A 12,091-nucleotide genomic window follows, 5' to 3' on the forward strand; every position below is an offset into this window, starting at 1 on the left:
GCTCTCTAATAATTCAGGATATGTTGAAGAATAAGAACGAGAATTGTGAGATTACTGTCCATTTTGGCTACCTTATATAAGGATTTCTGTTGTACAGTTTGTGTACCAAACATCCTTCCCAACGTGTCATCGGTAAAATTTAATGATGGAAAATGGTTGTGCAAACACAAACCACACTGGAAACTTCTCTCCAATACTCTGTCAACGACTAGCTAAAATTTTAATTAGTTACTCGAACCCGATAGCGGCAATCTTTCTAATTTTTAGTTATTTTATTTTATTTTTCAAAATTTCTTCTCTCATTCTGACAATGTGCTTTATAGAATTATTGAATAGGTCTTCATTTGTTAAACTTGTAACCTCATAGATATTAGCGTTATCACTTAGCCTGTTTGGTTACAACGTTGTCCTTTGTTGTTTTCTATTTCCTATTTATTTTTTTTTATTTATTTTTTCTAATTTTTTTAGAACTACAAATAGGAATATGTTTGGTAACTATTTTTGTTTCTTGTTTCTTGAAAATAAAAAAAATAGAAACAAAAATATGTTGGATAACTATTTCTCGTTTCTTCTTTCGCGCACAACTTTTTAATCAATAATATATATCTTAACTAATGTTGGCTTATTTTTATTAATTTAGTAAATATAATATAAAAATATAAAACATATACTCGAATAATATAATTCATTAAAGAAAATATAATTTAGCATATAAATTTGTTTTCGTATAGAAGTAATATAAATTATTGGCTTTAAATAAAGAATAAAATTTCAAAATATTTTTAATTTGGAAAACAGAAAATTTTTATTCAAGAAAATATAATAATTTAGAATAAATTTTAAAATATTTTAAATTAAACAAATATAAAATTTAAAAAAAAATGGTCATTTTTTACAAAAGGGAGTGAACAGGTATACAGTAGTGCCGCCCGTCCATAGGTTTATCATATATATAATTCAGCACACGATTTATTATTTATCCATAGCGCGGGGAAACATAAACAAAAACAAACGAACAAGAAAAAACCAAAGTTACCTTTTTACTTTCTAAGAAATTAATTCATTTTACCAAACATTTCTCAAAATTTAAAAATAAGAAATGAAATTAGTTACCAAACATGTCTAATGTGCTAAAGTTTTTTTTTTGCCCCAACGTCTATTTAATTGTGTTTCTCTCTTTGAACTCATTTTATGCAATTTTATGTTAACTTTGTCTAGATTTAGCATAACAACATTTGATAATATTTTATTTTGCATTTTGGTCAAGGTTTAAAATATCGATGTTGATGGAAATGTCGAGGTCCCAATTTTATTGAAATGTCAATGTACATGTCGATGTCGACAGATATTTCGGGAAAAATCATGAAAATGATAAAAAAGTTGATGGAAATTGTTTGAATTATTAAATAAAACATTAATTATAGTTTAATTAGATTATAATGGATCATTTTTACCATCATATGTAAAACTATAAATAACTTAGTTATGAAAATGTCGAAGTCGATAAAAATATCGGGAAGATTGATAGAAATTGTTCGAATTAGTAAATTAAAGTTTTACTCACTACCCCATTTTATTTTCAAATAACATTCTATTAATTACGTGAATTACATAGAATTTATAAAGTCAACATTAACCTATAGTATTTTTATAAAAAATACAAATTATTCATTCATATTATATAAATTTGATCCTATTCGCTTCAACTGATTTGGTCATGAATTTGGATCTTCAACCCATAAAAAAAGGTTAAAAAATTTATTTGGTTCCTGTACTTTCATTAAAGTTACGATTTGGTCCTTGAACTTTCAAAAGTAACAATTTAGTCTCCGTACTTTAAAATTGTTTACGATTTAGTCTTTGCTGTTAAAAATTAGGTTAAGATTTAATGGAATGCTGAGGTGACTACACTTGGAGATTTGTATATAAATCATTTAACTTCACTATGAGATTTATATGTGAGATTTAACTACACTGCTATTTTGCAGATTCCCCAAATAGTAACTGACTCTGGATTGTCAGGGCAATTGTTATATTGATGATCTCCCTCGCAGAAAGAGCAAGAAATCCTCTGGATGTGGCTAACATTTTCCTTGCTAGCAGATGCTCCCACTGTGCTCTGTTGTGTCATGCTTTTCATCACTAAATCTGTTGAGTTTTTTTCAATTTTCGAGTTCAAAGCAAAATATGATTCAGATTCATTAAGCCTCTTACCTCCTCTACCTTTAATAGCTCTAGGGTCTGACCATGAATGGTTGTTTGATGATATTCTCTCCAAGATGTTGAATGCTTCAGCATAAGGTTTTGCTAGCAAAGCACCATTTGCTGAGGCATCAATGACCTGACGCGTGGCGTCGTCCAATCCATTGTAATACGTTTCAATCTGGATGCACCTTGGGATTCCACGGTGAGGCCATTTCTGAAGCAATCGCTTGAAACGCTCCCATGACTCGCTTACTGACTCCCCAGCAAATTGCTGAAAGTTATTAATATCGCTTTTGTACTTAGCGTTATTGCTGGGCAGGAAGTACTTCATCAAAAATTTCTCGGCCAAGTCATCCTAACTTGTAATGGATTCTGAAGGTAGCGACTCTAACCAAGTCTTGACTTCATCTCTAAGTGAATAGGGGAACAACTTAAGTCGCAGCACTTCTTTGCTGCATCTTTCATCCTTGAACGAAGTGCATACCCCCATGAAAGACTTCAGATGTGAATGCGGATCTTCAGTAGGATGTCCGTGAAACTGACCCACTGTTTGGAGCATCTGAAACATTACGGGTTTTAGTTCAAACTTTGGGGCAGCAATTTCAGACTCCGTGGTTACTGGGTTGAAATTATAAAATGTTGGAGCCGCGTACACCTTGATTTCTCTGTCGATGTCATTTGCTAGTAATATAGCATTGAGAGGGGGCACTCCTACCTCAGGGTCAGCAGCAATATGAACCACATCTACTATTTCCTTTATCCTCACATTCGGCGGAATAGGTTGACACATATTCGGGTTGGGTGGATTCATATTTGCTTCAGCTTGGGTTCTTTGTTCTCGTCGATTTCTATAGAAAGTTCGTTCTATCTCGTGATCGATAATGTATTCCAAGCTCTCAAAATCGTTCATGCACCTACAATCACACAAAAATGTGAGAAAAAGAAAACTCGATTAAGCACCGTATCTACAAACACTATTATTGTTTACAATAAAGGCACTCAAGTCCCCGGCAACGGTGCCAAAATCATGTTGCATCCACACAACCGTGCTGACAACACGTGCAAGTATACATGAAATGTCGATTGCAATACGTAACGAGGTCGTATCCACAGGGACTTTGGCTAATATTTTAAACAGTGTTCACATATACCAAAAACACAAAATAAAGAAGTATAGATGTTGTTTCATGACTTGAACAAGTAAACATAAAATAAACAAAGCAGTAAACAGATCACTGCAGCAGACACACTTCGTAAAGCCGATAACAAGCAGAAAAACCAGCACAGAAGATGAAAACAGGGAGAATATAGATATGAAGAAGTGGGGGAGATTCACATGCATTCACAAACCTATCAACCTACCCTCTAACTAACAAACATCTGTTAATGTCCAACTCGACTTGGTTCCCTTCCGAGACACCCGAACATGAAAACCCACAACTTCCGTTGCTAAGTTTCCAAGCAGTAGAAACAAACTCTAGGAAAGATTAGAAGACCCCATTCCTGAGAACCCACAAAGCTATAGAAAAGCGTTAATCCCAAATGAAGCAAGTCAGCAACCATAAGCCTTCCCGGGTCAGTATAGAAGCAAGCAAACCGAGCAGAGTGGCCGAAATTACTCAATAAGATATCAGAAATTAATACAACTTCATTTAAAAACAAATATAGTAGTTAGAGGTTCAGTTTACAGCCGTTACAGTATGGGAAACTCCCTCGAAAATGGGGTTTAGCTCATAGATAAAGAAGAAAATAAAATGGGTAGAAGAAGAAGACAACCCATCTTAGGGAGATAGCAGAAAATCGACGAAGAAGAAGTTGTCAGCTCGAAATTGCAAAGAAATGTCTCCTTCTATTGTCAGCTTTCTTCCTCAAAAATGGAGAGAATCGTTCTCCTTATCTTTTCAACTATCCAAAAATGTGCTTCTTTAGGGATCTGTGTGTGGCGGCTAGGACAACATTTCCCTTTTATATCAGGCTCCAAATTTAGGGCACCCAGCTGAAAGTTGTACGAACAAGGTAAATCTCGTGTTTGAACTGTTACTGCGCAGTGAATCCATGCTCCAGCTCTGCTTCGCTCCAGCACTAATATGCTCTGCCTCGAAATTATTTTGCCCACTATTCTCTGGATTGCTGCATTTCCTTTATGCTTAGTCTTCTACTTCCAAACCTGTGCATTTACACCAGAAATACGAGCAATTAAGGCAGTATTTAGCTAAAGCATTCAAGACCTAAGGCGATTGGCTTGAATTTCACTTTCTAATCTTAACTAGGCTAATTAAGAACCAAAAACCGACATACTTTAACAATTCTTTGCATAAAATCACCTAAATAAACACTAGAATAACTCTCTTTTGGAGAGTTATCAAGGTTCTACTATGTTTTCATCTATAACAACAGGTTTTATTGTTGTGTGATTAGGATAAATAGCAGTAGGTTCTGTTGGGTTTGTAAGGTAATTGCAAACAAAGTCTACATTAGCGAGGGAAAGAAATGATCATGGGTATATAAGAGAGGACAATTATCTTGATTGGTATGAGGCATTTTGGGTGAAATCAAAAGCAAAGTCGTGAGGGCTATACCTAAAGCGGACAATATCATACCATTGTGGAGATACTCGGGCTACTTGGGGTACCATTGTCCTTAACAAGTGGTATCAGAGCCATGGTCTAAAACCTAACTGTGTCGGTGAAATGCTCGGTTGCCGAACAAAGAAGTGGTGAGCCTCGGAAGGTGTAGTCATTGTGTAATCTGTGAGTGTGCTCTATCAGGTTGTGCCCAGAAGCCTTGGATAAGAGCAAGCTCTATTTCTAGTCTCTGAGAGTAGACGGATGAGTGGCTACTTGAGGGGAGGCTCGGTGGTACTTTGTTCAAGGGGAGGATTGTTAGGTTTGTAAGATGATTGCAAACAAAGTCCCACATTGGCTAGGGAAGGAAATGGTCGTGGGTATATAAGAGAGAACAATTATCTTCATTGGTGGGCCTTTTGGGTGAAATTAAAAGCAAAGCCGTGAGGGCTATGCCCAAAACGAACAATATCATACCATTGTGGAGATACTCGGGGTACTTGGGGTACCGTTGTCCTTAACAAGCTCTTTGGATGACTCCGAATTGACCACTACTGCCACTGCTTCTATACAATCCACCCATCTGGTTGTGCGCTTGAAAGATGACTTGTTTGTTGAGATGAGAGTGTTTTATCATTTCTACATCTGCAAACATAGTGACATCTAGATTTCTAAAGGTGTTATGTGTAACTTGTGTTAGTTGTTCATGAAAAGAGAAAAACTTCTGTATCAAACACAACATGCCTAGAAATATAAACCCGATTTGTTTTTGGATCAAGACATCTATATCCTTATGTATAGGACTATAGCCAATAAAGACACAAGGATAAGTTCCTTAAGTAATTTATATTTGTTGTAGTTTCTTAAGTAAGGAAAACCTCTACCTCCAAAGATTTCTCAAAATATTATAACTTGGTTTCTTTAGATATAGTTTTTCAAAAGGAGTATTCATTTTAAGAACACTTGAAGGCATTCGATTTATTAAAAAAAATAGCAGTTAAAAAAGGATCAACTGTCCAATACGTTATTGGCACACACTAGATTGGAAAAGTAAAGCTAGATTTATTTCAACAATATGTATATGTTTTCTTTCTGCCACAAAATTTTGTTGTGGTGTGTGAGGAGAAGACATTTGATGATGTATTCTATTTTCTCTCGAAAAGAATTGAGATTTGAAGAAAGGAACTCACCACCTCCGTCTGTTTTTTAAACCTTTATTCTCCTTTCTAGTAGATTTTATAGATTCTTTTGAAAGTTTGAGAAGCAAAGAAAGAGGTCAGATTTGTTTTCCAAATGGAATATCCATGTAAATCTAGAGTAATCATCAATGAAAATAGCATAATGTCTGTATTTCTGACAAGAGTTAATAGGAGCAAATCCTCACAAGTCACAATGCAATTTATCTAAAGGAGTAGAACATCGTTCATTCTTTAAATTAAAAGGTAATTTACAGCTCTTACTCAATTGACAACTAGAGCAAATAGGTTCATTTTTTCCAATTTGTCACGTGAATCATGTGTTTATTACAAAGCACTCTCGAGGACATTTATGTCTGTGGTTTATTATTTGTAAATATTAGCTGTAAATTAGTTGTCAATATTAATTATTATTTTATCTTTATTTACATTTATGTTTGAGCCTATCTTCTATATAAGAAGGCCATGTATTTCTTATGATCAATATATTGGAATACAAATAATTTGATTCCATCAAAACTAAGTTGGTATCAGAGCTTAGGGAGTAAACCCTAACTCTCAAAACCCTAGCCATCATCAAAAATACCAAACCCTAATTTTAAAACCCTAGCCGTCATCTACCTCCGGCGAACTCCCCACGGCAACGCAATTGTTGTTGTCGATCCGTCGATCTGCACCGGTGTCATCGCACAGATCAAATAAATTCAAATATCCTAAAGACATTTAGAAACCTTAACATCTGAGCAGCTGTCGTCGCCCCCTTTCATTGCCGGAACCCTAGCCGCCGTCGTCAAACGGCACACCTTACTTCCGGACGACTCCTTCGGGCTCGGGTTGTTCGCTTGCTGGGTTCATTTCGTCGTGGATTTTGTATCACTGATTGCAGATTCGGAGCTCGGAGGACATTGAGACTCGTCGCACCTCCGTCCGTCGTCCGTCGCCGTCTGTGCCTATTCCGCTGCCGTCTGACATTGATTCAAGCATTGCGCCTTCTTTCCGTCGTCGTTCGCTACTGGTCATGGGTAGTTGCGCCACCGAAAGGGAACGTCAGACCCACCGCTGTAGGTCACCAGCGTTCGTAAGGAGGAAGACCATTGGAAATTTTTCTGGTGACCGTCTGCTATTTTTAGTTCGTGGGTTGTGGCTGTCTTACAAACCCTAGACCGGTTTGGTCGGTTCGCTCGGTTCGGTTTGGCTCAGTTTAGCTCGGTTCGGTTTGCATTTAGTATCTGTTTGGTCCGGTTCGGACCGGTTCACTCAGATCGATCTGGGTCATCAGATTTGATTCATCGGTTCTGTCTGTTTCTTGCCATTTTTTTTTTTGGCTTTCTGGTTCAGTCTTTCTACTCTAATATCAGTTTTGTGGTCTGATTGTTATAGTTAATCTGCTTTTGCCACCATGGTTGAAGAAATCGTTGAAGTAACTCAAAGTTCCAACCAAAGTCTAGCGGAATATGAGAGTGACCGGGAGCAAGTTCACACTAATAGTGTTGACTCAAATCCATCTATTAAAGAGCATCTATCACAACAGCTAGAGACCTATTCGTCATTTGGTAATCTTTGTATTTCCTTGGCACAAACAGGTAATTACCCTAGAGCATTTTCTTGTTTTGACTCATCTCCGTGGATCATTGATTTCGGAGCTTCTGACCACATGACTAGTTCTTCTAAAATATTTGAATCATACTCACCTACATATTGCAATGAAAAAATTAAGGTTGCCGATGGCAGTTTATCTTCTATTGCAGGAAAGGGAACCATTAAATTAACTGAAAATATCACTCTTCAATCGGTTCTTCATCTTCCTAAATTAGCCTGCAATCTTCTATCAGTTGGTAAACTCTCTAAAGATTCTAACTGTCTTGTTACTTTCTATGCATCTCACTGTGTTTTTTAGGATCGGTCCTCGGGGAAGACGTTTGGATGTGCTAGGATGCTGGATGGCCTCTACTACTTTGATGAACCTTCTGGTAGTAATAAAATAACTCAGTGCTTTAGTAGTAACAGGTTTCTCTCTGTTAAAGAAAAAATTATGCTATGGCATTTTAGGTTAGGACATCCTAGTTTCTTCTATCTCAAATATCTATTCCCAGATTTGTTTAAAGGAGTTAATTGTTCTCAATTTCATTGTGAAAACTGCATCTTTGCAAAACATCATCGATCCACATATTTGCCAAAACCTTACAAGTCCTCTAAACCATTTTACTTAATTCATAGCGATGTTTGTGGTCCTTCTAAAGTTCTAACTCATAGTGGTAGACGGTGCTTTGTAACTTTTATTGATGATCATACTCGCTTGTCTTGGATCTATTTATCGACAAACAAATCTGAGGTGAAAGATATTTTCAAATGTTTTGACAATATGATTGAAACCCAATTTCAAACCAAAAGTAGTATCTTGCATTCTGACAATGGAACTGAATATTTCAATGAACATTTTAGTGAGTTTTTTAAAAATAAAGGTATTGCTCGTCACTCCACTTGTCGAGATACTCCTCAACAAAATGGTATTGCTGAACGAAAAAATAGGCATTTATTGGAGGTTGCTCGGGCCATAATGTTTTCTATGAATGTCCCTAAGTACTTATGGGGGGAAGCTGTTCTTACAGCTACCTACCTAATAAATCGAATGCCTACTAAAGTTTTGAAGTTTAAAACTCCTCTTGATGCTTTGAAAGAATATTTTCCAACAACTTGTTTGAACTCTGATTTACCTCTCAAAGTTTTTAGGTGTACCACTTATGTGCATATTCCTAGTCCTTTTTGGTCAAAATTAGATCATAGAGCTATTAAATGCATTTTCTTGGGCTATGATTCTACGAAAAAAGGGTATAAATGTTTTGATCCTCAAACAAAAAAACTACATGTGAGTATGGATGTATCATTTTTGGAAAATCAACCATTTTTTACCCAAAATTATCTTCAGGGGGAGAAACTAAATTTAGAGGATGATAATTTTTGGGATATACCTATTCCTCTTCCTAATGTTTTAAGTCTCAACTTTACTAGTCCTAGTCCGGTCTTTACGAGTCCTTCAATTCCAAGTGTAGAAAATTCTGATTCAGGGGGAGAATTACTACGAAATGATCAAATTGGTCCAAATCATGAGTTTAAGTTTTATACTAAAAGAAGACTCAATCAAACGAATGAGGACTAGATAGCTGACTCATCACAGACCCAATCTAAAACTCCGAGGGATAATTCTGAAACTCCAGGTAATCAATCTTCCATACTTGTCACTCCAAATATTGAAAATGTCACACCTGTTGTTTATGATCGTGATGTTCCTATAGCCTTAAGAAAAGGAACTCGAACTTGCACCAAATATCCCATTGCAAACTATATCTCCTATGAAAAACTATCAAGTAGTCATAAAGCCTTTACGTCTAGGATAACTAACTTGTTTATTCCAAGAAACATACAAAAAGCCCTAAATGATCCAATTTGGAAACTAGCTGTTATAGAGGAGATGAATGCTCTAAGACATAATTGTACATGGGAGATCGTAGATTTGCCAAGAGATAAGAAAACTGTGGGGTGTAAATGGGTTTTTACAATCAAGTGTAATACTGATGATAGTGTTGAAAGGTATAAAGCTAGACTAGTTGCTAAGGGATTTACTCAAACCTATGGGATTGATTATCAGGAAACTTTTGCTCCTGTTGCTAAAATCAACTCCATTAGGATACTTTTATCTCTAACTACAAATTTAGATTGGCCTCTTCATCAACTCGATGTAAAAAATGCTTTTCTGAATGGAGATCTTGAAGAAGAAGTATTTATGAGTTTACCACCAGGTTTTGAAGCTAATCTTGGAAAGGATAAAGTATGTCGGTTAAAGAAATCTCTGTATGGACTCAAACAATCTCCGAGAGCATGGTTTGAACGATTTGGTAAAGTAGTCATGAGCTATGGATTCCTTCAGAGTCAAGCTGATCATACCATCTTTTACAAACGTTCTGAAAGCAATAAAACTGCAATTTTGATTGTCTATGTAGATGACATTGTGCTTACAGGTGATGATGAAGTAGAACTGGCTACTTTAAAGAAAAAGACTCGCAAGCGAATTTCAAATCAAGGACCTAGGAACGTTAAAGTACTTCCTAGGAATGGAGTTTGCAAGATCTAAGAAAAGTATTTTTGTTAACCAAAGAAAATATATTCTTGATTTACTTAGAGAAACAGGTTTGCTTGGATGCAAGGTAGTTGAGACCCCTATTGAACCTAATTTGAAACGGGAAGCTGCAAGAGAAGAAGAAGTAAAGGATAAGGAACGATGCCAGTCTTGTGGGAAGACTCATCTACTTGTCTCACACACGTCCAGATATTACCTTTGCAGTAAGCATGGTAAGTCAATTTATGCACTCACCAGCATCAGTTCACTTTGAAGCTGCCTATAGAATTTTAAGATATCTGAAAGGAACTCCAGAAAAATATATATTGTTCAAAAAAACACAATCATTTGCAGGTTGAAGTTTATACCGATGCTGATTGGGCAGGAAGTATGACAGATAGAAGATCTACTTCTGGTTATTGTTCATTTGTTGGAGGTAACTTAGTAACTTGGCGAAGTAAGAAACAAAATGTAGTGGCTAGAAGTAGTGTTGAAGCAGAATTTAGGGCCCTGGCCCATGGTATTTGTGAAGGGATGTGGATAAAAAGGTTACTTGAAGAATTGAGAGTATTTCAGAAAGCACCCATAAAAGTTTATTGTGACAACAAGGCTGCCATCTCCATAGCCCACAATCCAGTTCAACATGATAGGACTAAGCATATTGAAATTGATAAACATTTCATAAAAGAAAAAGTTGATACCGGCGTGATATGTATCCCTTACCTCCCAACAATGGAGCAGACTATCGATGTGTCGACAAAAGGACTACCGAAAGTACAATTTGACAAGATGGTTGACAAGCTGGCAATGGAAGATATCTTTCAACCAGCTTGAGGGGGAGTGTTGGTTTATTATTTGTAAATATTAGCTGTAAATTAGTTGTCAATATTAATTATTATTTTATCTTTATTTCCATTTATGTTTGAGCATATCTTCTATATAAGAAGGCCATGTATTTCTTATCATCCATATATTGGAATACAAATAATTTGATTCCATCCAAACTAAGTATGTCATATTGAGTAAATGACCTTGTTGTGTCCAACAAAAACAGAATATATAGGCAGCAGATTGAAATGCAGTCTCTTCAACCACATAGAGTGCCTCTTTCTTTAACTCCTCTAGCAATGATTTTCTCCTATTGGTTCTTTATAACAAAATCATTTGCAGAAAATGCTATTATACAATTATTACTAGAGGTAACTCACAAAAAGTAGATTTTTCTTGATGTTGAGCACTACAACCACATTTTTCAATTTCAATGAGCTATGTTTGGTAGGAATATTTCCTTCATCAATATGTGTAATTTGCAATCCTTCTCCATTTCCGACATATAACTTTTCAGTTCCTTTATAAGGTTGAGTTGAGGAGATCATACCTGAATTATTTACCACATGCGAGGTTGCGCTCGAATTTGCATATAACATAGGATCATTTTCCTCTTCTAGTGTCATAGCAGTAAGTGCCTTTGGAACATCTTCTGCGATAAATAGGTATGATAAAACCTATTCCAACAGTTCAAGGCAGTGTGATTAGCTTTCCCACAAATTTGACAGATAGTGGACTTACCTTGATTGATTATTGGTGATGATTTTTGTAAGATGTGACATTCTCTCCAACGGTTTTGTCAGAGGATTTTGGTTTCTACTAACCTGAAGACTCCACCCTCTTGATGTAAAATATCTTCTTCTATCCTTTCTTCTTCCTCTTTTGTTATAAAAGGCTTCGTTGTGATGGAGAGTTGTTAGTTTTTCTTCTTCAACCTCAAAAATAATCCTCCACTCCTGAGCCTTTAATGCTAAGACAATTGATTAAATGTTGGGTAAAGAGCTTTGGACAGCATAGCAGTTCTAAAATCTTTGTAGTTGCTTCCCAATCTATGAGCTAGAGTGAAGACTTTTTCTAAGTCATCAAGGGGTTTCTTCATAGCAGCAAATTTGTCACTTAGAGCCTTAAAATGTTTGATATATTCATCTAAAGGCAATTTTCCTTTCTTCAAACATTGTAGGGCC

General features: G+C 35.9%; 1 non-coding gene across 1 annotated transcript; it reads left to right on the forward strand.

Moving 5' to 3' along the window:
- Window positions 1-2,399: 2,399 nt before the first annotated feature.
- On the forward strand, window positions 2,400-2,505 carry LOC148212445 (small nucleolar RNA R71). The gene has a single exon (XR_015790001.1). It is a non-coding gene; the product is annotated as a small nucleolar RNA R71 (small nucleolar RNA).
- Window positions 2,506-12,091: the final 9,586 nt, after the last annotated feature.

The sequence above is a fragment of the Momordica charantia genome (assembly GCF_013281855.1).
Source record: "Momordica charantia cultivar OHB3-1 chromosome 3 unlocalized genomic scaffold, Mcharantia_2.0 BLBB01000003.1, whole genome shotgun sequence".
Taxonomy (NCBI): Eukaryota; Viridiplantae; Streptophyta; class Magnoliopsida; order Cucurbitales; family Cucurbitaceae; genus Momordica; species Momordica charantia.